Source organism: Bos javanicus, chromosome 14, assembly GCF_032452875.1.
Source record: "Bos javanicus breed banteng chromosome 14, ARS-OSU_banteng_1.0, whole genome shotgun sequence".
In the NCBI taxonomy this organism is placed as follows: Eukaryota; Metazoa; Chordata; class Mammalia; order Artiodactyla; family Bovidae; genus Bos; species Bos javanicus.
Genome location: NC_083881.1, coordinates 5539810 through 5566813, shown reverse-complemented (window position 1 = coordinate 5566813; position 27004 = coordinate 5539810).

The following is a 27004-nucleotide window of genomic DNA, read 5'->3' as shown; positions in this document are numbered from 1 at the left end:
AGTGCCATTTCATTAATCTGATGAAAATTACCTGAAAAAGTAAATACTGTACAGAGGGAGGTTCAAAATGGAGGGGATATATGTATACCTATGGCTGATTCGTGTTGAGGTTTGAGAGAAAGCAACAAGATTCTCTAAGGCAATTATCCTTCAATAAAAAGATAATTTAGAAAGAAAAAAATAAATACTGCATAAGCATTATACTTAATAATAAAGTGTAGAACACATTCCCTGTAAGGTTATAAAACAGGCATGGATGAACATCATTCTCACATGAATTTATCACTGCATTGGATATCATATTAATTTTTATATGGAAATAAAAAAGAAATATAATGAATATGAAAAAAATCTCTTGTTCCTAAATAATGGTATGATTTCTTAAAACAATATAATCCACAGATATATAAAACTAGACTTAATATATTATCTACTTACTGGATTAAAATTAATATATAAAAGTTAATCACATCTCACTAGCAAAAATATTTTAATATTTAATTTTAAATGATTTCTTTTATATAACATTAAAACATACAGAATTTTAGTATAAATGTAACAAAAGGTTTGCACAGTTATCAAGAAAATTGTAAAAAACATTATTAACTAAAAATAAACCTTAATGTAGAAGTAAATGATAATATTCCTGGATTGGTAATTTTAATATCATAATTAATATTTTTCAAATCAAGTCATAATTTCAAAAATGTTGCAAACTATTCATGGCAGGATAATTTTAGAAACTGACAAGAGGACTACAAAATTTTATAAAAATGAAAAGAGTCAAGAAGAATAAAGATATTTTTGTAGGAGATGAAGAATATGAGAAATTGCCTTACCAAATAATAAATATTCATCTAAATGCAGATTAATTGAGACATTAAGTCAGGAACATAAAATAGAGGTGAAGATTCATAGGAAGAAATAAAAGTGGAGGTAGAGATCCCTGATGATCTATAAGCTTCACTATGGAATACCTGGTGTATTAGATTAGTGGAAATAAGAATACCTGTATAAACGGTTCAGGGAAAGCTGATTTTCCATATAAAGTAAAATCAGAACCCTACTTCTCATAAAGCAAAGTTATTAATTTTATGTGGATTAACTAAAGTGAGAGCAAAATTATGCAGTTTGTAGAAAGTAATATAAAAACTTCATTCTTTAACCTCAGGCTAGAAAAGACTTAAATCAAAACCAAGAATATACTCAAAGGAAATATTAGCAGTCCCCGTGACAATAAAGCAAATATACTTGCTCATCAAAAAACATCAAAGGAGAAAACATAGTTGCAAATTGTGGGAGGATAGCTTTGTAAAATATAAATCTGAAAATATATGTACCTAAAATTTCTGAAGAATGACTTCAATTCCATTAGAAAGTAATCAACCAAGTGAATTAACAGACCAATACCTTCGACAGGTCTTTCACATAGGATGTGTACCTACGTAACGTAGACATAGTTACCAAATGTGTAAAAGACGGTCAGTCTCACTGATGTTCAAGGAAATGAATGATTAAAGTCACTCAGATACCATGTCACAGATTCTAGACTGGTGCAGTTAAAAAGCACAAACTCTGACAGTATTATGTTTTGTCAAGGGCAGAACATCTGAAGCCCTGCCAATGAGAGTGAAAATTGATAACAAGAACTTCCGGAAGCAATTTGCCCTCCTCTGGTAGTGTCAGGGTTATGCCTACCAGGTGTGTGTTGGCCTAAAACAAGGGCCTATGTGCAGGAAGGAAAAGTGAACGCTGAATGGAGTCCTGCAGGGGCCTCCCACTGATTCTGCAGAAAAACCAAGAGGCAGTAAATGAGAGATGCATGATGCACATTTAAGATATGGTGTTGCCAAAACAAAGCTGGTCAACTCTCAAGAGATGGTTCATCAGGGCGGTTTTCCAAGTCACAGGTGAGACCAAGAGTTTGTGCAGCGCTGCACAAAGTGTCCTGTGAACCTGTGACCCCACCAGTACCCCCTAAGCAACCACAGAGAAACTCTTGTGTAAATGCTCCAGAAGCCAGATACAAGATGCTTTAAGCTGTATTTTCCTCAGGGATGAAAGGTGATGGAGAAATAGTGGCCTATAAAACAATTAAAAAAAAAAAAAAGGATGGATATAGGCACACTAAAAGCATGGATGATTATCAGGAGCATAAGGTTGAGCAAACAAAGAATGTTGTAAAGTAATGCACAGAATATTCTGTCATTTACGAGAAGTTTAAAAAAAAATTAAAAGCCAAATAAGACATTGCTTATGAATACAAAACAAGGACGTGACAAACACAAATCACAGGATGATGTTTATTTCAGATGAGGAAAAGATAATTGAATTTTAGAGGGGTTGAAACAAGACCAGAAAGTTGATGGTTATATTGGTTTTAAATGGAATAGCTTGTTTTATAATAATTTTCCAAATCTTAAATGCATTTTGCACATTTTCCTTATCTGTCTGGTAATTAATAAAAACATTTTTAAGTGCAAAATTAGTAGTACAAACTACAGGTTTTACACTTACGCTTATATGTTATTGTCCTGTTTATCTGTCTTCTTTGACCTACTATGCATCTGATTATTTATATAACCCTCTTAAACTTATTTTTAAGACTTTATACCCCTGCAATGTATTTTTTTTCTTTATGATTTTAGGGTTTATGGAATACTTTAAGTAGACTGAACAGTTGTTGTTTAGTTACTAAGTCGTGTCCGATTCTTTGCAACCCCAGGGGATTTCCCAGGCAAGAATACCAGAGTGGGCAGCTGTTTTCCTTCTCTAGGGAATTTTCCCAACCTGGGGCTCAAACCTGTGTCTCCTACAGTATGTGGTTGCAAAATGCTGATCCAGTGAATGCACTTGCCAATTAACACGCATGGTTTAGCCCTCATGGTGACTGACCACTGAAAAGAGTACCATCGGGATGGACACCCACACAGTTTGCCAGGTGCCCTCACATACTCTGTCATCTTGCTCCACTCAGCTTCCCTCAATGACTCTACTGGCGATTTCCGACAGGTGTGCCTGTGACTCTACTAAAAACAAACATGTGATTGGGAGACAGTGGCTCAGTGCTGTAGAAGGATAAGACCCCTTGCCCTAAAGTAAAATGATGGGCTGCAGCTTAGTCTGCCCCACACCTGCAGGACTTACATGCTGTGCCCAGTTTTTAATGGTCCTCACCTACTTGTCACCTACACCTTCCACAAACATGATTCTGAGAGCTCAACGTGCCTTTCACTTTCTCTTGAGGTCACTGACATCTGGCAGGGGCGTCTGAAGGGAAGAGGTGCACCAAGCCAGCTGAGGGGCAGGAACGCGGGCGTACACGCCAGATTCGGGGAATGGGAGTAAGGCCTTTGGGCTCCTCTCTGGAATTAGCAATGAGGCGAGAGTCTGAGCGGTTTCTGTGTGCCCCCATCTCTCAGGGTTGGCAGAGCCCCCTGCAAACACATTATAGAATTCATAATGGAAACTGGGGCAAAGTTTCCTAGACAGCAATTTGCTGCCTATTAGTCACATTTGGACTATATTCTCTGAGGAAATCATGTATTGGCCTGATTCTTGTCATCGAAGAGGGGAACTGACAGCTACTTCTAACTCCTCATTACCATGGCTGAAACGGTTCCATTAAAGAGGAGGGTGAAAACACCGGATCATTATTCAAGGCATGTACAACAGCCGAGACCGGACACCAGGGCATCTATCAGCTCCGGGGGCTCTACAGGAAGTGAACAAGCTTCACTCCCGCCCTCACAGACCTCACGACGAACTGAGGGCGCATGCTCACTCACAGTTGTACTTCTGTGAGGGAAGTACCAACAGAGGCTGGTGAACTAGTGCCTCGTGATCCCAGAGAATGCCATCATTTGGTCTAGAAGCTGATTCAACTTCTTCATGGAACTGGTCAGTGGAGAGGAAGAGAGGAGAGGATAGAATGATCTTTCGAAGGTGATGTAAGAGCAAATAGCTGAAGGGCAGGTTGAGATTGACAGAGCAGAGGAGGAGAGAGAGTCCTCTTGGCTAAACAAATAGGAGGAGCAGATGCAGAAGAAGGAATGGAATGGCTTACGCACTCCAGTATCCTTGTCTGGAGAATCCCAAGGACAGAGGAGCCTGATGGGTTACAGTCCATAGCGTTGAAAAGAGTCGGACAGGACTGAGTGACTAACACTTTCTCTTTTACTGTGGATGGTAAGTTTCGGAACCAGAAGGATTTAAACAATGCCTGTATGGATGGGTGATACAAGAAGAAGGAGGAGGATATTACATTTGAAAAATGCACAGAGGAAAAAACACTGGGGTGTTTTAACGTAATATATGTTGGTTTTCCCGTCTTTCTGTGAAAGGTTAAAATTCATTTACCATCTTTAAATACTGTATTTAGTCAGAGCTGAATTTTATTGAGAGTGTCAAGCCTTGTTTTAGTTTTAACTTAAAAATTAATACTTTGAGTATGCCAAAGCACAATGTCTACATGTTTAAAATGTTCAACTTTGAAAACATTGTGATCAGATCCTAAAGAATGGATGTTGGTAAACTGAATAAAACTACAGGCAGAATCCAGTTTTATAAAAGACCAGCAAAATCATTCAAGAGATGTCATTTATCTATCTTGCACTTTGTACGCATCTCTAAGGACCCATTGACAAATTTCCTTTTTGCTGGTGATAGCCACCTGATGTGAAGAACTGACTCATTGGAAAAGACCCTGATGCTGGGAAAGATTGAAGGTGGGAAGAGAAGGGGACAGCAGAAGATGAGATGGTTGGATGGCATCACCAACTCAATGGTCATGAGTTTGAGCAAGCTCCGGGAGTTGGTGATGGACACAGAGGCCTGGTGTGCTGCAGTCTATGGGGTCTCAAAAAGTCAGACATGATGGCGCCACTGAACTGAACCAAACCGAGATATGCAAATTGAGTTCAAATTACTATTTTTTAACACTCTCATTCTTTCCCATTCTCTGACCTGCTCATGTCCTCCTTTTACCACACGGTGGGCAAATATAGCCAGATGTCAGAGCTGAACTTAAATTCTGGATCCCCTGTAGAGTAGCTGTGTAGTTTGAGGGGTCACAGGATTTTACTGAGACTCAGTGTTCACATCTCAAACCCGGTAAAGGTATCTGATCTGTGGTTTTCAAGGCTGTGTCAAAGATTAAGAGAGCAGTGTCTTTTATGGTCATAAAAATAAATAGGAGAGTAGGTTCCAGATCATTATCAGTCTCATCCTCAGCCCCTTTCCCTCTTACTTGACTTTTGTTTCTCATGGCACGATGAAGACATCTCACCACAGAGTTAATAGTCATTCATGCCTCGGGAAATACCTTTTCCTTAAGTCTGCATTTTAACAGTTGTATCCTGAGCTTCCTCACAGCCACCCTGAGACAAAAATGAACTAGATATTGTAATGAATAATGTTAAAGGAGAATCAACATCATATTTTGGTTTAGAGTATTAAGGAATCTGGCATCTTGGGTTCAAATCCCAGCTTTGTCACTATTAACTGCATGGCCTTGGAAATGGTCTTTAACCTCTCCTTGCATTAGGCATCTCACTGGTAAAATGGGGTTAATATTACCACTTATTTCATCAAGGTTTTATGGATTTAAAAATAATACAGGTAAAGTGATTAGTACAGTACCCAACAATTAATTCACACACTAATATTAGCTATTCATTTGATGTAATGATTAAGCCATTATTTTGTCAAGACCGCTGCTGAGAAATTTAGACTCAGTAATTCTGGGTGATGTTCAGTAATCAGCATTACAAGCAATCTTTTTTTTTTTTTTCCTGTTGATTCTGTTGCAGGTGCCACTTAGTTTGCATTTTGACAGATAAACGTTAGTTATCAGGCCTTCCCTGGTGGCTCAGTTGGTAAACAATCCACCTGCAACACGTGGAGAAGATGCTCTGGAGAAGGAAGTGGCAATCCACTCCAGTATTCTTGCCTGGAAAATCTCATGGAGAGAGGAGTCTACCACCATTACTTACTATCATCAGTTAGCAGAGCCAATTCGAGGGGCTCTGTCCTGGTGCCACATAAACTTCATTCATTTCTCACATTTATTGCATTTTGATTACATGCTAGGTACCTTGTCAGTCTCTGGGGTATATCTGTTCTTGAATCTATCTTTGTATGCCTGTGTGTTTATCAGATGCAACTCAGTAGCTTTTCCTGAGTTTTCCAGGACTGAAGTTGGTGCTTCTTTGCCTCAGAACTCTTACTCTCAATCTTAACTGAAGATCTTATACAAAGAACATGCTCTATTGATGTCTGTTGATTTTGCTTTCTTCCAATTTGCTCTGCAAAGTGCCAGCTACCTGCTTTCCTTATCAAGAAATACCTTTAGGTTGATTCTGTGCATCGCATCTCTCTTTAAGCTGAGCAGTCGCTCCACCCTGTCTATATTCTCTTGGATGACTGGATGCCTTTCTGGATGACATGCTGTACATTGTGACTATATGAGGGGTATTTTTTTCTTTTTTTTAATATAAATTTATTTATTTTAATTGGAGGCTAATTACTTTACAATATTGTATTTGGTTTTGCCATACATCAACATGAATCTGCCACAGTGTACACCTGTTCCCCATCCTGAGCCCCCCTCCCACCTCCCTCCCCATCCCATCCCTCTGGGTCATCCCAGTGCACCAGCCCCGAGCATCCTGTATCATGCATCGAACCTGGACTGGCGATTCATTTCACATATGATATTATACATGTTTCAATGCCATTCTCCCAAATCATCCCACCCTCGCCATCTCCCACAGAGTCCAAAAGACTGTTATATACATCTGTGTCTCTTTTGCTGTCTCGCATATAGGGTTATCGTTACCATCTTTCTAAATTCCATATATATGCATTAGTATACTGTATTGGTGTTTTTCTTTCTGGCTTACTTCACTCTGCATAATAGGCTCCAGTTTCATCCACCTCATAAGAACTGATTCAAATGTATTCTTTTTAATGGCTGAGTGATACTCCATTGTGTATATGTACCACAGCTTTCTTACCCATAAGTCTGCTGAGGGACATCTAGGTTGCTGATGTATAGTCCCTCAGCACTATTATAAACAGTGCTGCGATGAACATTGGGGTACACGTGTCTCCTTTCCCTTCTGGTTTCCTCAGTGTGTACGCCCAGCAGTGGGGTTGCTGGATCATAAGGCAGTTCTATTTCCAATTTTTTAAGGAATCTCCACACTGTTCTCCATAGTGGCAGTACTAGTTTGCATTCCCACCAACAGTGTAAGAGGGTTCCCTTTTCTCCACACCCTCTCCAGCATTTATTGCTTGTAGACTTTTGGATAGCAGCCATTCTGACTGGTGTGAAATGGTACTTCACTGTGGTTTTGATTTGCATTTCTCTGATAATGAGTGATGTTGAGCATCTTTTCATGTGTTTGTTAGCCATCTGTATGTCTTCTTTGGAGAAATGTCTATTTAGTTCTTTGGCCCATTTTTTGATTGGGTCGTTTATTTTTCTGGAATTGAGCTGCAGGAGTTGCTTGTATATTTTTGAGATTAATTCTTTGTCAGTTGCTTCATTTGCTATTATTTTCTCCCATTCTGAAGGCTGTCTTTTCATCTTGCTTAGAGTTTCCTTTGTTGTGCAGAAGCTTTTAAGTTTAATTAGGTCCCATTTGTCTGTTTTTGCTTTTATTTCCAATATTCTGGGAGGTGGGTCATAGAGGATCCTGCTGTGATTTATGTCGGAGAGTGTTTTGCCTATGTTCTCCTCTAGGAGTTGTATAGTTTCTGGTCTTATGTTTAGATCTTTAATCCATGTTGAGTTTATTTTTGTGTATGGTGTTAGAAAGTGTTCTAGTTTCATTCTTTTACAAGTGGTTGACCAGTTTTCCCAGCACCACTTGTTAAAGAGATTGTCTTTTCTCCACTGTATATTCTTGCCTCCTTTGTCAAAGATAAGGTGTCCATAGGTGTGTGGATTTATCTCTGGGCTTTCTATTTTGTTTCATTGATCTATATTTCTGTCTTTGTGCCAGTACCATACTGTCTTGATGACTGTGGCTTTGTAGTAGAGCTTGAAGTCAGGCAGGTTGATTTCTCCAGTTCCATTCTTCTTTCTCAAGATTGCTTTGGCTATTCTTTTTTGTATTTCCAAACAAATTGTGAAATTATTTGTTCTAGCTCTGTGAAAAATACCATTGGTAGCTTGATAAGGATTGCATTGGATCTATAGATTGCTTTGGGTAGTATACTCATTTGCACTGTATTATGAGGGGTATTTTAAAATCTTGATCAGAAGAATGATTTCCTGTTTGGAGTACAAACTTAGATCCCCCGCTGTATGGCGTTATGACACCTTCCTGCAAGTGAAAGTGGCCAGTCTTTCAGTCATGTCCAACTATTTGTGAGCCCATGGACTGTAGCCTGCCAGCCCCCTCTGTCCATAGGACTCTCCAGGGAAGAATACTGGAGTGGACAGTCTTTCTACTTCACTCCATTAGAAAGATCCTGAAAAGTCAGGTTCATGTAACTGATATTTATCATTCCATAATGAGGGCTTTGTGGGCTAAAGATAATAAGCTGTCTTTGGGAGGGTCCTTCCAGAAGCAGGTCCTCAGGCAAGGATTTTGGCGAAAGTGGTTTTTAGGTGGAAGGAGAAAGTTCTGCTGGGGAAGTGGGGAGTGAGACAGAGAAGGGGTGTAAGTGAAAATGTGTTCGTGAGCAGGTTACTGTTTTGGGCAACCCGGGCTCAATCCCTCTGGCAGCCTCTGCGAGACAGCACAGAATGTTCTTCAGCACTTTCCCACTAAAGGGAGAGGAGGCTGGAGGATTCACACAGCAACCCCCATCCATGTTTACTTAGAGTTACTTCTGCAGGGCTCATCTTCTTACCATGGTGACTTTAAATACATTCTAGGCATGTAGTTCTGACCAAGAAAGACAGCCAGCAGAGATTTGCAAGTACTTGCAGTAGGAAGCCGAAGCTATGTGCAGGAACACCGATACAACTGGGAACAGTGCCTGTTACACAAGCACGTAGATCTGTCCAGTGGTATGTGTGGGGTGTTAAAGTCCCCCACTATTACTGAGTTACTGTAGATTTCCCCTTGTACAGTTGTTACCATTTGCTATGTGTAAGCATGTCCATGTGTCTTGTAATGGTCTATTTTAAAGTCCATTTTATCTGATATGACTACTTCTGCTTTCTTCTGATTTCCATTTACATGGAATATCTTTTTCTAGCCCTCACTTTCAGTCTGTCTGTGTCCCTAAGTATGAAGTGGATCTCTTGTACACAGCATATATAAAGGTCTTGCTTTTATATCTGAAGCAGTGTTTATAACAAGCAATAGTAATAACACTGGCGTAAGTGTGGAGAGGGCTTCTCTGGTAGTTCAGATGGTAAAGAATTTGCCTGCAATGCAGTAGACTTGGGTTCCATCCCTGGGTCAGGAAGATCCCTTGGAGGAGGGCATGGCAAACCAGTGCAGTATTCTTGCTTGGAGAATCCTCATAGCCAGAGGAGCCTGGTGGGCTAGAATTCAGACATGACAGAGCAACTAAGCACAGCACAGCAAGCATGGGGGAAGGAATGTCAACTGACGTGGACGGAAACATGTGCTAAGGACACATTAATTAGGGTGGCTCTGTCCCAAGCAACAGTGCTTGCCACCTACTGGCTCTGTACAGAGGTTGAGAAATGATCGTGGTGATGATAAGTGGGACTGTGAGCATATGTCCCAACTCACCAAATTATACACATTAATTATGTGGAACTTTTTGTATATCAATTATACTTCAATGACTGCAGCCATGAAATTAAAAGACACTTACTCCTTGGAAGGAAAGTTATGACCAACCTAGATAGCATATTCAAAAGCAGAGACATTACTTTGCCAACAAAGGTCTATCTAGTCAAGGCTATGGTTTTTCCTGTGGTCATGTATGGATGTGAGAGTTGGACTGTGAAGAAGGCTGAGTGCCGAAGAATTGATGCTTTTGAACTGTGGTGTTGGAGAAGACTCTTGAGAGTCCCTTGGACTGCAAGGAGATCCAACCAGTCCATTCTGAAGGAGATCAGCCCTGGGATTTCTTTGGAAGGAATTATGCTGAAGCTGAAACTCCAGTACTTTGGCCACCTCATGCGAAGAGTTGACTCATTGGAAAAGACTCTGATGCTGGGAGGGATTGGGGGTAGGAGGAGAAGGGGAAGACAGAGGATGAGATGGCTGGATGGCATCACTGACTTGATGGACGTGAGTCTGAGTGAACTCTGGGAGGTGGTGATGGACAGGGAGGCCTGGCATGCTGCGATTCATGGGGTCACAAAGAGTTGGACACGACTGAGCGACTGAACTGTACTGAACTGAAAGCTGGGGAAGCCAGACACAATGTGAGCAATTGAGGACACTGGAGTATGGGATGCTGCTGCTGCTACTGCTGCTAAGTCACTTCAGTCGTGTCCGACTCTGTGCGACCCCATAGACAGCAGCCCAGCAGGCTCCGCCGTCCCTGGGATTCTCTAGGCAAGAACACTGGAGTGGGTTGCCATTTCCTTCTCCAATGCATGAAAGGGAAAAGTGAAAGGGAAGTCGCTCAGTCATGCCTGACTCTTAGCGACCCCATGGACCGTAGCCCACCAGGCTCCTCCGTCCATGGGATTTTCCAGGCAAGAGTACTGGAGTGGGGTGCCATTGCCTTCTCCAGAGTATGGGATGGGTACTAACTAATATGGAATTATTGTTCATTATCTTAGGTGTGAAAACTTATTGTGGGCATACAGGAAAATGTCCTTACTCCTAGAGGACATATGTTGAGTTATTTAGGAGTGGGAGAAGGCAATGACAACCTACTGCAGTACTCTTGCCTGGCAAATCCCATGGACGGAGGAGCCTCATGGGCTGCAGTCCATGGGGTCGCTAGGAGTTGGACTGAGCAACTTCACTTTTACTTTTCACTTTCATGCATTGGAGAAGGCAATGGCAACCCACTCCAGTGTTTTTGCCTGGAGAATCCCAGGGACAGGGGAGCCTGGTGGGCTGCTGTCTCTGGGGTTGCACAGAGTCAGACACGACTGAAGCGACTTAGCAGCAGCATTTAGGAGTGAAATGCCATGGTATCTGCAATGCACTTTCAAAAAAATTTTGGCAACATAAATTTTATTTTAAAAAATTGATGATTTTAAGTAAAAATATATTTAAGAAAAATCTCTTTGACTGTAGGTGAGAGTTCAGTTGGAGAGAACAGAGACTAAAGCAGGGCAAGTTGCTAGGAAACTACTGAGATCCCAGGGGAAACACTCAAGTGGCTCATTGACAGCGGGGAGGAAAAAAGGGTTCCCAGAGTAGAGCTTAAGGAGCCTAGAATCAACGGATTTCACTTAAATATTGCATATGAGGGGTTGGGTTCACTGCAAAGGTATTCCTTCTTGCTAATGTATTTCCTGTTTTCTGACCAATCATTGTGCCATTTTTCTACGAAGTCTGCCTCTTTTTCTCCCACCCTCTCTCCTCAAATTCCTTCTAGCATCACTCACTAATAGGGTTTGGCATGTGCAGAAACTGAGGCTTTAAATATGAGCTCCCAGAGACATAACACCCTCATCCATAACCCTCTCATTCTAGGCAGAGTGAGTTCCAATTGCAGAAGAGCAGAATGAGAAGTGGGGAGTATTCACTGGGACTGGGTCTCTGTTTTTAAAATATATCTTCAGTTTTTCTCTTTCCACATTTATGTTTCTGTTTCTCCAGCTCTAAGTAGGTTCTAGCTGCCTCAAAGGGGTGTTGGAATAATGAATGCATTTTCTTGAGGATGGCTTTGAATTCTCAGATGAAAGGTGCTGCGTCACCAAAAATTATAATTCAAATCAAAGCTCTCAACCTTTCATCGTTACATGCCTTTGAGGTTTAGGGCCCTTGTGCAGATTCCAAATAAACTTAGAAAATGCATCCAAAATACCAAAAAGTTTCTAAAAGCAAAACATGGAGAAGGGATTAAAAACAAGGTTTAAAAGAAAGAATATTTCCTAAAACCCATATTTATGCAACTTTTCCATTTTTACTGTCCTCACAGAGGAAAAACAAGAGGATAGAAATGCCTGATTTAAAAACAAAAGCAAAAAACATATTTCAATTTACAGGATGGCATTGTTTAAATTATACATTTTATACAAAAATAAGTTCTGAGAACTATGACTAAATTAAGCTCCATAATTATATTAAGATCTCCACTTTGTGAAGAAGAGTATCCTTATATAACTCCATTCTGAGTAGAGGAATTTGAGGTTCCTGAGACATCACTCAAACTATAGAAGGCATTATTAAAAATTTTTTTAAAAACTAAATTTTTTAAATTTAAAATTAAAATAAAAAATTTTTTTAAAAATTAAAAATTTTTTAAATTTAAAATTAAAAAAAAGCTCTTAGCTACTACAGAACGAGAGACCTGCACTTGAACCCTAGTTGAACCACTTCACACTTACGGGAAAAGAGGGACTTGATTTTCTTTTGCAGACTCAGGCTTCTAATTTCTAAAGTGGGAAAAATTTCTACTAAGAGCTGTGAGAAGATGACCAGATTTTGAACCTAGTGCACTACTTCGCCAAGTTCTTTAGACAGTTTATGTGAAGAAACAAGACTTTGGGGAAAATAATGGTACTTTAGACTACCACAAGATTTGACCTCATGTGGGATCCTGAAATAACTACTGGTGAAAATTTTTGTTGAAAGACCACAAAATATCAGAATCCTATCCAAAGTAATCTCTGAAGAAAAGAGGTAGAAAGCAAAAAAGCAAAAAACACACACCATATTAATAGCTATTATTTGTAAGTCTGTGACCCCAGATTAGTCAAGGCTATGGTTTTCCTGTGGATGTGAGAGTTGGACTGTGAAGAAAGCTGAGCGCCGACAAATTGATGCTTTTGAACTGTGGTGTCGGAGAAGACTCTTGAGAGTCCCTTGGACTGCAAGGAGATCCAACCAGTCCATTCTGAAGGAGATCAGCCCTGGGATTTCTTTGGAAGGAATGATGCTAAAGCTGAAACTCCAGTACTTTGGCCACCTCATGCGAAGAGTTGACTCATTGGAGAAGACTCTGATGCTGGGAAGGATTGGGGGTAGGAGGAGAAGGGGATGACAGAGGATGAGATGGCTGGATGGCATCACTGACTCGATGGACATGAGTCTGAGTGAACTCCAGGAGTTGGTGATGGACAGGGAGGCCTGGCGTGCTGCGATTCATGGGGTCGCAAAGAGTCGGACACAACTGAGCGACTGAACTGAACAGAACTGACCCCAGATTCCTTTGAGAGGTCTAATAACGGAAGCTCTCTATGTCATCCTAAGCTTGATGAGCATGACTGGCTTGGAATAAAAACAGCTGAAGTCTTGCTCGTAGGTTTCTTATAGCCAGGTTCAGAGTAAACTTTTCACAGCAGTGAAAGGAAGCACATCCACGCATGCATCAGAAATCAGAGGTTTGGGAAAGGCAGGAAGTTGCCAGACTTGTGAGATCTTATAAGGCCAGGACAATTGCCTTGTGGCCTGGAGGGTGGGGGAGTGAGGGGGGGTGGGGGTGTCTGTGAGAGAGTTCAAATCGAAAACATCTGGCCTCTTCTGTTAGGGACTCATCCATTCTCTGGCCCTTATCACTCTGACTGCTGCAAGGAAAAGACAGGGAAAGGACCTTCCCACTGGGTGCTCTGATATGCATTCCTTTTAAACATTTATCTCTACAAAAAGCGCCCCTTGTGTCTCTTTGAACTTGAAGTGGAGGCTTGATATTTTGGCTACCTCTTGTGAAATATTAGAGAAGGGGTAAAATTTGGGCACTGCTCATCCAGTAGATCTCCTCTGCCAAGTGGCCAAAGGCCTTAAGCAAACTAAACAGAAAGAAGTTAGTACAAATGTTGGAATTCTCCGGAGTTTAAAACCTAATTTGTCCTAGAGTTCTTGTCATTCATATGATTCAAGAAAAAAAATAAAGGAGGCAGATCAAATCTAAGAAGTGCAACAAGGTAAATACAAAGCTTACTTTCTCTTAAATCTTAGAGATTCTTTAAGGTAAACACTTGATGTAACGAAATGTTTTATTGAACATTGTCCTTTTTTACCATCCTCTGCCCTGTATGCTCTTAGGTCAATTTTATAACACCAGATACGTGGACATTAAGTATTACAAACAAGTATGGCAAGGTGACACAAGAGAAGAAAATTAAATACAATATTCATTTAAAGTTAAGTCGCTCAGTTGTGTCCGACTCTTTGTGACCCTGTGGACTGTAGCCCACTAGCTATTCATCTAAACTGATGTTTATACCATCTAATATGTGGACAAATATTGTACTGATCTTGATCTTGATCCATAACAGTACTCCTCCTCCTTCTCTGAGTGAGTGGATGGTGGGATCTTGAACACTGAGGGCAAATGCTATCATTTAGGATAAGCTAAGAGAAAAGGTGGAATGTTAAGTCAGGAAAGCTTAGCAAGTTGTTTCACTTCACGGGATGGGTTATCCCACGATAATCCAACTTGCGTAAGACTGGGAACTGTATTTCCCTGATTCTCCTTCTCTGTAGATATGACAGAGGTCTAGTTTAGATACCACTAAAAGATGAATGTTCTCATGTTTTGGAAGAAAGAAATGAAGCAGATATCATTTTCTCCAAGGTTGGAAATATCAGACACAAGGACTGAAAACACAGACTCGCCCAATGGCTCCCAGTTGGAGTGCTGCTTTCTTCCAGCTTATCTTCCCAGCAGCTGCAGCTGCTGAAACCAACAGCCCCAGGGCAAAATGATTGGGCACTTGGCTTCAGGCTGTTAGAGACAGGCTGTTAGTCCTCTTCCTGTGTCATCAGAGTTAACAACACTATGAACTTTTGCAAATTTCATTCTGGGAAGAGTTTGAAGAAGAAATGATGCCAATTTTCCATAACCTCTACCAGAAAACAGAAGAATTAGGAACACTTCCCAACTTATTCTATGAAGCCAAGATTGCTCTACTATTAGAAGTAAAGACAATATAAGAAATGAAAGCTACAGACTGATATCACTCATGAAATAGATTGAAAACCTCAACAAATAATAGCAAATTGAATTCAACAATGTACAAAAAGAATTATGTACTAAGACCACCTGGGATTTGTTCTAGGTAGGCAAAAATAGTTCAATATTTAGAAACCAATTAATGTAATCCATCACATCAACAACAAAAAAAATCAAATGATCACACAAAAAATTCAGAAAGAACATTTGACATAATCTAATTGCTAGTCATAATAAAAACTCTCAGCAAGCTAGCAATAGACATTTCCTCAATTTGATAGGAAACAGGGCTTCCCTGGTAGCTCAGATGGTAAAGCATCTGCCTACAATGCAGGAGACCGGGGTTCGATCCCTGGGTAGGAAAGATCCCTTGGAGAAGGAAATGGCAACCCACTTCAATATTCTTGCCTGGAGAATTCCATGGACCGAGGAGCCTGGTAGGCTACAGTCCATGGGGGTCACAAAGAGTCAGACAGGACTGAGCGACTTCACTCACATTCAGTCACATACATAAAAAAAAAAAAAAAAAAAAAATAGCCAACTATTAGAAGAGGTCATTGAGAGGATGTGACCATTGGTTAATCGAGAACTGGACCCTGGCAACTTGAGGCTCCTCACCCTCTCCCCCGTGCAGGGAAAGTACACTCTGCCCACCATGGGAACCACTTTTGAGGATACAGTCTCGAGAGAGCAATGTGTTTTTGAGACAATTAGGATGGTGTGTGAGACTGAACCCTGTTAAGGCCTCTATATAAACTGAAGATTCTGGGGGGGCAGGCACAGAGATTTACTCAGCTTATAGTCACCCAAGACAAGCCTGGAAAGTAAGTTCTCTTATTTTTAAACCTGCCACCTACCAATCTGTAGTGGCCACCTCTTCCGTTGGTCTCTTCTTGCCCTCTGGGTATGGTCCAGTTGGATGAACCAATGTAATAGCATTGTCAGTAGTGAGCAACTAGATGCTCTTCCCTTCAAACTGGGATCAAGTCAAGGATGTCCCTTCTCACCACTCCCATTTAATATCACAAAGGAAGGCCCAGCTAGGGCAATCAGACAGTAGAAGGAAATAAAAGGTATACATATTGAGAAGAACGAAAGAAAGCTGTGTTTTTCCCAGATAATATGATTGTCTGTGTAGAAAATCCCAGTCATTAACAACAACAACAATAAAAGTCCTGGAACTAATAAGAATATATAGAAAGATTATAGGATTCAAGATTATTATAACAAACGTAGATTCTATTCTCACATATTGCTAATGACTAGCACTATGTGTGAAATTTTAAAAAAATAACCATTTATAATGCACACACACAAAAAAGAAGAAGAATAAAAGGAAAAGGGTTTTTAGGTGAAGCCAGGGCCCAGGAATACCAGGGCCCTTGGATACTCAGATCCTCTACTGCTGGGAGCAGAGCTGGTTCTGCCATCAGCTCTGGCAATGGTTGGATCCAAATGTCATGAAACAGACATTAATAGAAGGTGGCAGATTCTTAGAGGGTATAGTGCATACAATGGTGTAGACTTGCCCTTGAGAGAAGGAAAAGAGGAGTTTTAAAAGAGAGAGTCTTGGAGCTCCCTTGTCTTGGTCATAGGGTTGTCTTTACTAAAAAGTATTTAGAGATTTAGATGAGATTTGGAAAGATCATCTTGTGGGACTGTGGAGAGATAAGAGGTAGAGTAAATAAACCCACATTTTATTTCAGCTCAGCCTGGTGGCTAAAAGATTTTAATAATATTCTAATATACATATCTATCACAGTTGATTGCCATTCTCCTGGTGATGGACATCTGAGCTATTTTGCATTTGGGCTATTATGAATAAAGTTAACTAAAAGCAAAAAAAGAATAAAATAGATTTTAAAAAGTCATAGAGTAGACTATGGATTATAATTCTTCTTTAACTCCCACCAGTGGGTTTAAATCCCAGTTATAACTTTACATAATTATGATTCATAGCCAAGTCATGATCTCATTATTGCTTGGAAACTTGATCATTTTCCATTGACTTATCCAGTATATAGAAAAAGAAAATTTCTCCTTTGTATTTTCTTCAACTATTTTCCCAAGAGAAATTGAGTTGCCTCACGACAATATACCTAAATATGAGAAAATCTATTTTCTGGTGAAGTGCAATGGCCTCAGCAGTAAATCTGTTTTCTTAATTCCTAATTTACGCTCTTTGATAAGTTCAGTACTCTCTGATAAGGTCAACAGCCCATCAGTTTGTTCTACTATAATATGTCTGCTGCTGCTGATGCTGCTAAGTCGCTTCAGTCGTGTCTGACTCTGTGAGACCCCATAGATGGCAGCCCACCAGGCTCCGCCGTCCCTGGGATTCTCCAGGCAAGAACACTGGAGTCGGCTGCCATTTCTTTCTCCAATGCATGAAAGTGAAAAGTGAAAGTGAGGTCACTCAGTCGTGTCCGACTCCCAGCGACCCCATGGACTGCAGCCTACCAGGCTCCTCCGTCCATGAGATTTTCCAGGCAAGAGTACTGGAGTGGGGTGCCATTGCCTTCTCCGATAGTATGTCTACTTAAACATTTTTCTTGACTTCTACTCATCCTCCAGAATTATCCCTTCTAAATGCATAGCTGAATCATCTCTGAGACTTTTTTTTTTTTAATCTAGTGCCATTGTTTTCTTTGCATATTTCTGAAAACTCTTATTATAGATCATTTTCTTTAAACTTTTAATCTAAAAACCAGAAATTGTAGCCTAATCAAAATTGAATTTGTTGTTTTCATATTGCTTTTCATCTTAGGGACTTGGTGTTCTTATTAAATGTCATTTCTTATTGTTCCTCATCATTAATATCAATCTTATTGGGAGTTAATTTATTCTTTTCAGGGCTTCCCTGATACGTCAGTTGGTAAAGAATTCACCTGCAATGCAGGAAACTCCAGTTCAATTCCTGGGTCAGGAAGATCTGCTGGAGAAGGGCTGGGCTACCCACTCCAGTATTCTTGGGCTTCCCTTGTGACTCAGCTGGTAAAGAATCTGCCTGCAATGCAAGAAACCTGGGTTTGATCCCTGGGTTGGGAAAATTCCCTGGAGAAGGGAAAAGCTACCCACTCTAGTATTCTGGCCTGGTGAATTCCATGGACTGTATATAGTCCATGGTGTCACAAAGAGTCGAACACAACTGAGCAACTTATTGTTTTCGTTTTCCAAAGCACTAAAGAGATGCATACAAGTCTGTAGATTTTGCATGGACCAATTAAGCTTATTTTTTATTACAATAATTCTTCATATAGGCCCAAAAGAATATCCTCTTGATGTGTTCTTGCTTTTATTTGCGTCTACAACATGTAAGAGGCTAAAGAAGTTGTGTGGCATTTACATGCCATTTGTAGTCAGTTCAGATAACCGTACAGTAGGATGTTAGAAAATATTTACTCTGGGTCTCAATAACAAATAACTTGAAAGTTTATTATAATATCTAAGAAATATTTTAAGACTATCTCGTGCTTTTTAATGCTGCAGATAAAAGACTGGTGAGGTTGAAATAAAGTTATTTATTTTTATAAGCTGTCAGGTTTGGCAGTTAATAAAATGTGTTTTTTAGAGTATGAATTCAATTTGGATTTTAAAATACATTTTAAATATGTAAGTATATCTGTTTCCAAGAAGATTTGTTGTAATTAATACAAAATCATAACCGTTCATAACTGTAGGAGTCAGGTCAAAGACATCCTTTCTGAGCCTCTGACTACTATATGTGAACTGGCATATGAATTAAAAGTCTTTCTATGCATCTAGAATATATGTATTTATCTATCCATCTGATCTATCATTTACATATATACATTTATCTAATTATCTGTCATCTTTCAGTTATGTATCCATAAATCTTTATATACATATGTTTTATCTGGGATATTGTTGGGGGTCTCAATAAATGTAGCTATTTTTCATTTAACTTAGGATGATTGATTTGAAGGTAGGCAGAGTAACAACATTAAAAAAGCAGACTTCAGTCACAGAAGTCCTGGGGTACCCAATATATTAGCAAGGAAAACCTCTCAAAGCTATTTCTCTGCTTGGTTACTCCTTCACCCTTACCTCCCCAGTTAACCAGTGCTTTCTCTCACATCTCACAGCCAAAATGACATCCTCTGAGAAGTTTTCTCTTACCACTCCATTTGAGGCGTGTGTCCTTCCATTGTATTATACTGATTGTCCTTATTTCTTTGTTCTTTCTTACCGATCTGTGCTCACACTGCAGTATGATGGACTCATTCTTCTCCATGCCAGGACCAACCCACCTAAACAACACCTGCCTCTCTTATTCATTTATACATTCATTCTATATGTAATTCAATTAATATTTCCTTATAACTTGGATTCAGATAGTTCTCTGTTTTTCAAAAGAAATTGGTGTCTTTTATTTATTTATTTTTTGCCTTCACTGTGCAACATGCAGGATCTTAGTTCCCGGATCAGTGGTGTAACCCAGGGGCCCCCTGCCATGGGAGTCTGGAGAGTTAACCCCTGGACCACCAGGGAAGCACTTCAGATAGTTTTCTTAGTGTTGGAAACAGAAAATAAATCAGACAAGGATATTGCTTTTGTGTAGATATATTAATTAGAAAGGTCCAGTCACATAATAACACAGTGATTTTGGGGCTGAGTTTTAATAGACAAGTAGATGTTTGCTTATCTAAGATAAATGGTCCTAATAGAAAGATCAGCAGGAACGAAAACATCAAAGGATAAAACACCTGGCCACTCTTTTCTGCATCTTTAGGATCATTTACAATGCCTACAGTGCTAGTGATAATCAAAATATTTTTATGAATAAATGAAGGCAAGAATGATTTCTGTAAAAATACTTAGCAGAGTGACAAGATTTTATAAAAGCTCAATAAATTAAATAAATTCCACATATCAAGTAAATCTAATTCGATAGTAAAAAGACATGAGAAATTTTAATTGAGGCATTAAAAATACCAGCTGATGAGTTTACAGATGATCCTAAACACTGTTGTAAGGACTGGTAACTGCAGATATTATTCATTTCAATCTCTTGAGATGAATAAACTATCTTTGCCTCATTGTCTCCCTACAATGCAGTTTTCACTCATGAATTAATACAACAGTGAAGAAATGCTAATACAAGCATAAGGAGGAGTTTAAATCCTGTAGTCCCCATGAACTTCTCAGCGGTCAACCTCCATACACTGTCTTTTTTTCTCAAGTCCATGTCTTGCCTCTCAATTATTACTCATGCTCTAGAACATCCCAAACACAACCTCTCCCAAACTTCTCCAATGTCCTTCTTCTTCCACTCTTTGCTCTTTATTTCCTATCCTCCAAATTTACAAGTGGCTTCTCTATTTACAGTAAACTTAACCAGAGATGGAGGCTTTGTACACTGGGATTCCTGTGAGTGCAGCCTTCATGTGTGCGAGTGTACATGTGTGGTAGGTAGCTTCAGTGTCTGACTCTGTGACCACATGGACTGTGGCCCACCAGTCTCCTCTGTCCATGGGATTCTCCAGGCAAGAATCCTGGAGTGGGTTGCTGTGCCCTCCTTCAGGAGATCTTCCCAATCTAGGAATCAAACCTGCATCTCTTATATCTTCTGCATTGGCAGGCATGTTCTTTACCACTAGTGCCACCTGGGAAGCCTCTAGAGCCTTCATAGTCTAGTCCTAAATGATCTTAGCCCCACTGGTTTGGGGTCCAAATCTGTCCTTCTCTTAATTCATTCTTGTGGTTGCAATCATTTCTCTTTATTCTATTTGTTTATCCTAGAGGCCTGTCCTTGTTCCTAGCATAACGTTTAATTTGTATTGCTAAGTCACTTCAGTCGTGTCCGAATCTGTGCGACCACAGAGATGGCAGCCCACCAGGCTCCCCCATCCCTGGGACTCTCCAGGCAAGAACACTGGAGTGGGTTGCCATTTCCTTCTGCAATGCATGAAAGTGAAAAGTGAAAGGGAAGTAGCTCAGTTGTGTCTGACTCTTAGTGACCCCATGGACTGCTGCCTACCAGGCTCCTCCATCCATGGGATTTTCCAGGCAAGAGTACTGGAGTGGGATGCCATTGCCTTCTCCAAATTTGTATTAGGAGATTACACATTTATAATAGGAGAGATTATTCTTGAAATAGTGTCTAAGAATGTGAACACTTGTTTTTGAATCCCAACTGCTCCACTTAGTGAGTGAGCACAGGTGAATTTTCTTATCTACAGGATGGAGACAGAGTATAATCTAGCATATTGGACACTTAGGAGGACAAAATGCAATATTACATTGTAGAGCTATTTCAGGAGACCCAATTCAAATGCCCCATTACTACCTTAAAGCCTCCCTAACACTTACTACATAGTTAATTACTTTCTTCCTTCCAATATGGGGAAAAAATAAAGATGAATAAAACCATTTGTGAGTTTTAACTACTGTTTTTAAAGTTATAATAAGATCTTTGTATCTTTTTCTTTTTTCTCAGAAAGGTACCATTTAAAAAACTGTAACTAACAGCCCTGAGAATTGTTTTGGAATTCAGGGTTTAAAAAAAAAATTTTTTTTCCAGGTGTGGAAGGGAAAAGGTAGGAAGGCAAGATTTAAACTGGGGATGCCTCAAATCCTACACTGATCTTCTTGGGACTGTTATCTTTGGCATGTGGTTTGATATGCTGAGCTGCCTGCACCTGTTTCTGGCAGGGGCTAGGAAAACTGAAATGTGCTCCCAAATCTTTCAATCAGGTTTGTCGTGTTTTTGGTCTTTTATCAACACAATTGTATCCCACCTGCCCCCTGTACAAACTGCTAAATGGTAGTAAATTGTGGTACATTCTGGTATAAGTAGAAGAAATATGTTTTATTATAATGATAATAAAAATGATAATGGTGATGATGATGATAAACATATTAATACAGAACTTGTTTTCATTTTAAAATATTAGGTTATCCATCTAATGGCTTACTAATATGTACACTGTGAAGTATGCATAAAAATCAAATACCGTGACCCACATGAATCTTTTCTAAACCTAAAGCTACTACACTTTTATTGGGATACATAGTAACAGGTACCACTGTTGGCCTGATGCGTGTGTGCTCAGTTGCTCAGTCATGTCCAACTATTTGCGACCCTATGGATTGTAGCCCATCAGGCTCCTCTGTCCGCCGGATTCTCCAGGCAAGAATAGTGGAGGTTGCAGTGTCCTCCTCCAGAGAATCTCCCCGACCCGGGGATTGAACCTGTGTCTGTTGTATCTCCTGCATAGCCAGGCAAGTGGCATAGCTCTAGTCGTAAGCACCACTAGCGCCACCCGGGAAGTTTCTTAGCCTTGTAGAAGTCCCTAAAACTCCATTTGTGGGCTGGGGCTCCCAAAGAAAATACCAATTTAGAATAAAATTTTATTTCTTTGGCCACTGAACAACCCCGTAATTTAGTTGCAGCCTGAGTGTCTTAACTATAAATCCAGCTGACAAAATGTAATTATAACCACGCAGATTGAATTTATGTTTAAACTATAAGCAGATGATTCCTCAAGGACCTGCAGGCAAGTTAGAAAAATACTCCACCTTTTCTAGCTGTGCTACATTCACCTGGATTGAAATATGCTGTCAAATTTAACCCTTCCTCTTTAGCTAAGTCTTCTCTAATTTCCTCCAGCTCTGCTTTTACTTTTTCTTTTATTTTTTATTTTTTTGTTCTGAAAAAATTCTGTTTATTAAACTTGATTAGGTTCAGTTCTGTGAAAATTCAGTTTTACTTTGGTGTACTTTTACTGTCATACAGTGGAAAATAACTCACAATTGAAAATAATTTCTTTTTTTTTTTTCCATGACTAGCCTAACTTTTATTTTTTTTTTTATTTTTTTTAATTTAATTTAATTTTTTTTAATTTTATTTTATTTTTAAACTTTACAATATTGTATTAGTTTTGCCAAATATCGAAATGAATCCGCCACAGGTATACCCACGTTCCCCATCCTGAACCCTCCACCCTCCTCCCTCCCCTACCCTCCCTCTGGGTCATCCCAGTGCACCAGCCCCAAGCATCCAGTACCGTGCATCAAACCTTGACTGGCGACTCGTTTCATACATGGTATCATACATGTTTCAATGCTATTTTCCCAAATCTCCCCACCCTCTCCCTCTCCCACAGAGTCCATAAGACTGATCTATACATCGGTGTCTCTTTTGCTGTCTCGTACACAGGGTTATTGTTTCCATCTTTCTAAATTCCATATATATGCGTTAGTATTGGTGTTTTTCTTTCTGGCTTACTTCACTCTGTATAAGAGGTTCCAGTTTCATCCATCTCATTAGAACTGATTCAAATGTATTCTTTTTAACGGCTGAGTAATACTCCATTGTGTATATGTACCACAGCTTTCTGATCCATTCATCTGCTGATGGGCATCTAGGTTGCTTCCATGTCCTGGCTATTATAAACAGTGCTGTGATGAACATTGGGGTACACGTGTCTCTTTCCCTTCTGGTTTCCTCAGTGTGTATGCCCAGCAGTGGGATTGCTGGATCATAAGGCAGTTCTATTTCCAGTTTTTTAAGGAATCTCCACACTGTTCTCCATAGTGGCTGTACTAGTTTGCATTCCCACCAACAGTGCAAGAGAGTTCCCTTCTCTCCACACCCTCTCCAGCACCAGAGAAAGTACGAAGTAGCATTAAAAGATTAGTAGTATTTTACTAGCTCATAGAGTCAGGGCTGTGTAGTCCAGGAGCTTTGTGTATGGCTCCTCCATTGCAGGGGGGTACCATATATTGTACATAGACCCTGCAAAATCTAGGCTTCCCTGGTGCCTGAGATGGTAAAGAATCTGACTGCAATGCAAGAGACCTGGGATCAATCTGGGGTTGGGAAGATTCCCTGGAGAAGGGAATGGCAACCCACTCCAGTATTCTTGCCTTGAAAGTTCTGAGGACAGAGGAGCCTGGCATGCTATAGTCCATGGAGTCCTGAAGAGTTGGATATGACTGAGCAGCGAACACACACACACATGTATGATCTACCATGGAATCATACACGGTGTGGCTTTGGATTTTTCCTCTCCCTGTTTTGATTTTTTTTTTTTTTTTTGAGAGCCTCTACTATGAACTTTGTTCTTGGGAACAGAATGTATTAATAAGTTCATGCTTAGATTAACCTAACATTTCTATATGAATCAGGATTGGATTGGACTCAACAGATATCTAATAAAAATCAGTTATTTAATTTGTTTAATCATTCACACAATCACTTAAACATTTATTGAGATGTGCAGTGCTTGGTATAGAAATCAAAAAGGGAACAAAATAGATATAAAGTCTGCCTTTGCAGAGCCTATAGTTTACTAGTAGAGTCTGATATTAATCAGGCACACAAAACTTTGTAATACTAAAGTACATATTATGATTTTTTTTAAAAAAATGAAAGTTCACAGTATAGATCAGAAATCACATCTGGTCTGTAAGCATCATGGAAGGCCTTCCAGAAGAATTTAAGAATTGAGTTCAGATATGATCAGTGGGAGTTGAGATGGGTAGAAGGAATCACATGGCCAGCTTGTAAAAACTGAGAAAATTTGGCCTGACAACATAAAGTGAGCAATGTATGTATCAGCATATAAGCAGATGAGTCTGGGAAAGTCCACATTACACAAAAGACCAAGCTAAGGATTTTGGCCATTGCTGTAAAGAGCAGTGGTGAGCCCTTGAAAGGTTTTAAGGAAATGTCACAACTATGTTTTCAGTTTTAAAAAATCACTCTGCCTCTGATGTTAAGAATTAATTGAAGAGAATTAAGAGTAGGTCCTAGGAAAAGTTTGGAAGTTACTGAAGTATTTAAGAAAAGAGATACAGAAGAGAAGGCTGCAATCATAGGTAATGGTCATCATTTAGCATGAATTCTAGATTTCTCTAGATCTTAAGGAAAAATTGCTGAGCTCTCTCTCTCTCTATCTCCTTATCTTTGTCTTCCTTGCCCAGCACATAATCTCTTATAAACTATTTTCCAAACTCACACTGACTCCCTTTGTTTGTAGAATGTATTTTCAACACTGCTCATATATTGGATGACTACTAGCTGTACTTGTTAGAGAAGGAAATGACTACCCACTCCAGTATTCTTGCCTGGGAAATGCCATGGACAGAGGAACCTGGTGGGCTACAGTCCATGGGGTAGCTAAGGGTTGGACACAGCTTAGCCACTAAACAGCAGCAGCAGCTATACTTGTAATATAATCTTGGTGGTCAGTTACTGGATGTGGATACCTCTTTCAAGTTGAACCTTCAAGATTATCTGTAAGGAACATGAAGTCTTGAAGTTTGCTAAAATTGAAGTTTTTGTACTTTATTGTCAATATCTTTTTTTATGATACCCTGTTTTCTCACAAGAAGCTTTTCAAAATATATAAAGATAAATGAATTGTATTTTTTAAATATTGAGAATGAAATTTCTTTCTCATGCACACAGTACTTCAGTTGTCACACTAAAGATTTCTATTTTGTGAAGAAAATAAAAATTGCTCATATGAGCATCTGGTTGTCAAATGTGTTTAAATATCATCGTTGATCACTGAGTTGACCTAGCTCTCTCTGTTTTGTTGTTTTGTTCCATTTTGGTTGATTTTATTTTGGACTATGATATTAAAATACTGAGTAATATACAAAAACAGTGAGATATAAATATAAATTTAATGATACGTAAATTTAAACATCTGAAAGTATTATCTATTGATAAAGTGGAAATCAATATTACTGAAAATAAAATTTGGAATATTTTAAGTGTCACAATATATTTTAAGGTACGATTATCATTCATCATAAAATAAATGATGACCAGACAGCCTATAAATCCACTGTGTACATAATTATCTTTGTGACATTTTCCTTAAATGTACCCCCCAAAAGTGAAATGATTTTAGATATTTTATATCCCAGGTCAATGTTTATATCCTTAAGTGTTTTTGAATTTCAAAATTATTTGTTTTCTCACAGTATGTTTATACCCATAAATATTATAGTAAATTTAGTTATTTTATTATTATATACATTGTAATTACCAAGATCATATGGTACAATAATGTTTGTAAAATTAACCATGACAAAATTAAGTAAAGGAAAGATAAAGAAAGGTGTTAGGAAATGTCATTTTGTGATTTGAAATTCTAGGTGCCCTAACAGTCACAATGGGGTTTTGTGTGTGTGTGTGTGTGTGTGTGTGTGTAAAATACTGAAAATAATTCATTTTAAAATTTGAAGTTTCTGCTAGGCTCAGTGAATTATATTTTGTCATAACAAGGAAGTGATTTTCATTTACTTATTTATTGATTGGTAGCAGTAGCATCTCTTTTGGACAAAATCTTATTTGAGTCAGTGTTAAAAATGGATAAAAGTGGCTTTACTTTGGTTTAAGCATGATGGGTATCCCTAAGCCTTATTCTCCTGACTCTCATCTCACTGAAACTTGGTGTAACCAGTAGGTTTCTGAAGATCTCTGTGGGACGAAATCCTTATACAGAGAACAACGTGGCAGGAAAAGCTTCTACAATGGAAGTAGGAGACTTAACTGTATAATTTATTAGTCAATCTTGAACAACTCATATTCTGGAGAAAACACACACACACACACACACACACACACACACACACAATAACCTTTCATCTGTAAAATGGAAACGAAGATAGGCGGCTCTTGAGACACAGGGTCTCCTTTCGTGCAGCATTGACGACCCTGGGGTGGCCCTGCGGTTCACCCCGGCGGCCCAGGCCCAGGACAGGCGAAGGGGACCGGCCCGGGCCACGCCCGCCGGGAGCTCAGGGAACCGCACCTCGGAGTCGCATCCTGAGGCTGAGGGCGGCCTCCTGAGGCTGAGGGGCGCGTCCTCCAGCGCGCCATCCAGGGAGCAGAGACAGCCTGAGCTGAAGAGACCTTCCTGAAAAACCCGGGCGTCGAGGCTGCCTGCACGGTCCCCGCGGCCCGGCCCAAAGCTCTCTCAGCCGGGGTCGGGGGTGGGTG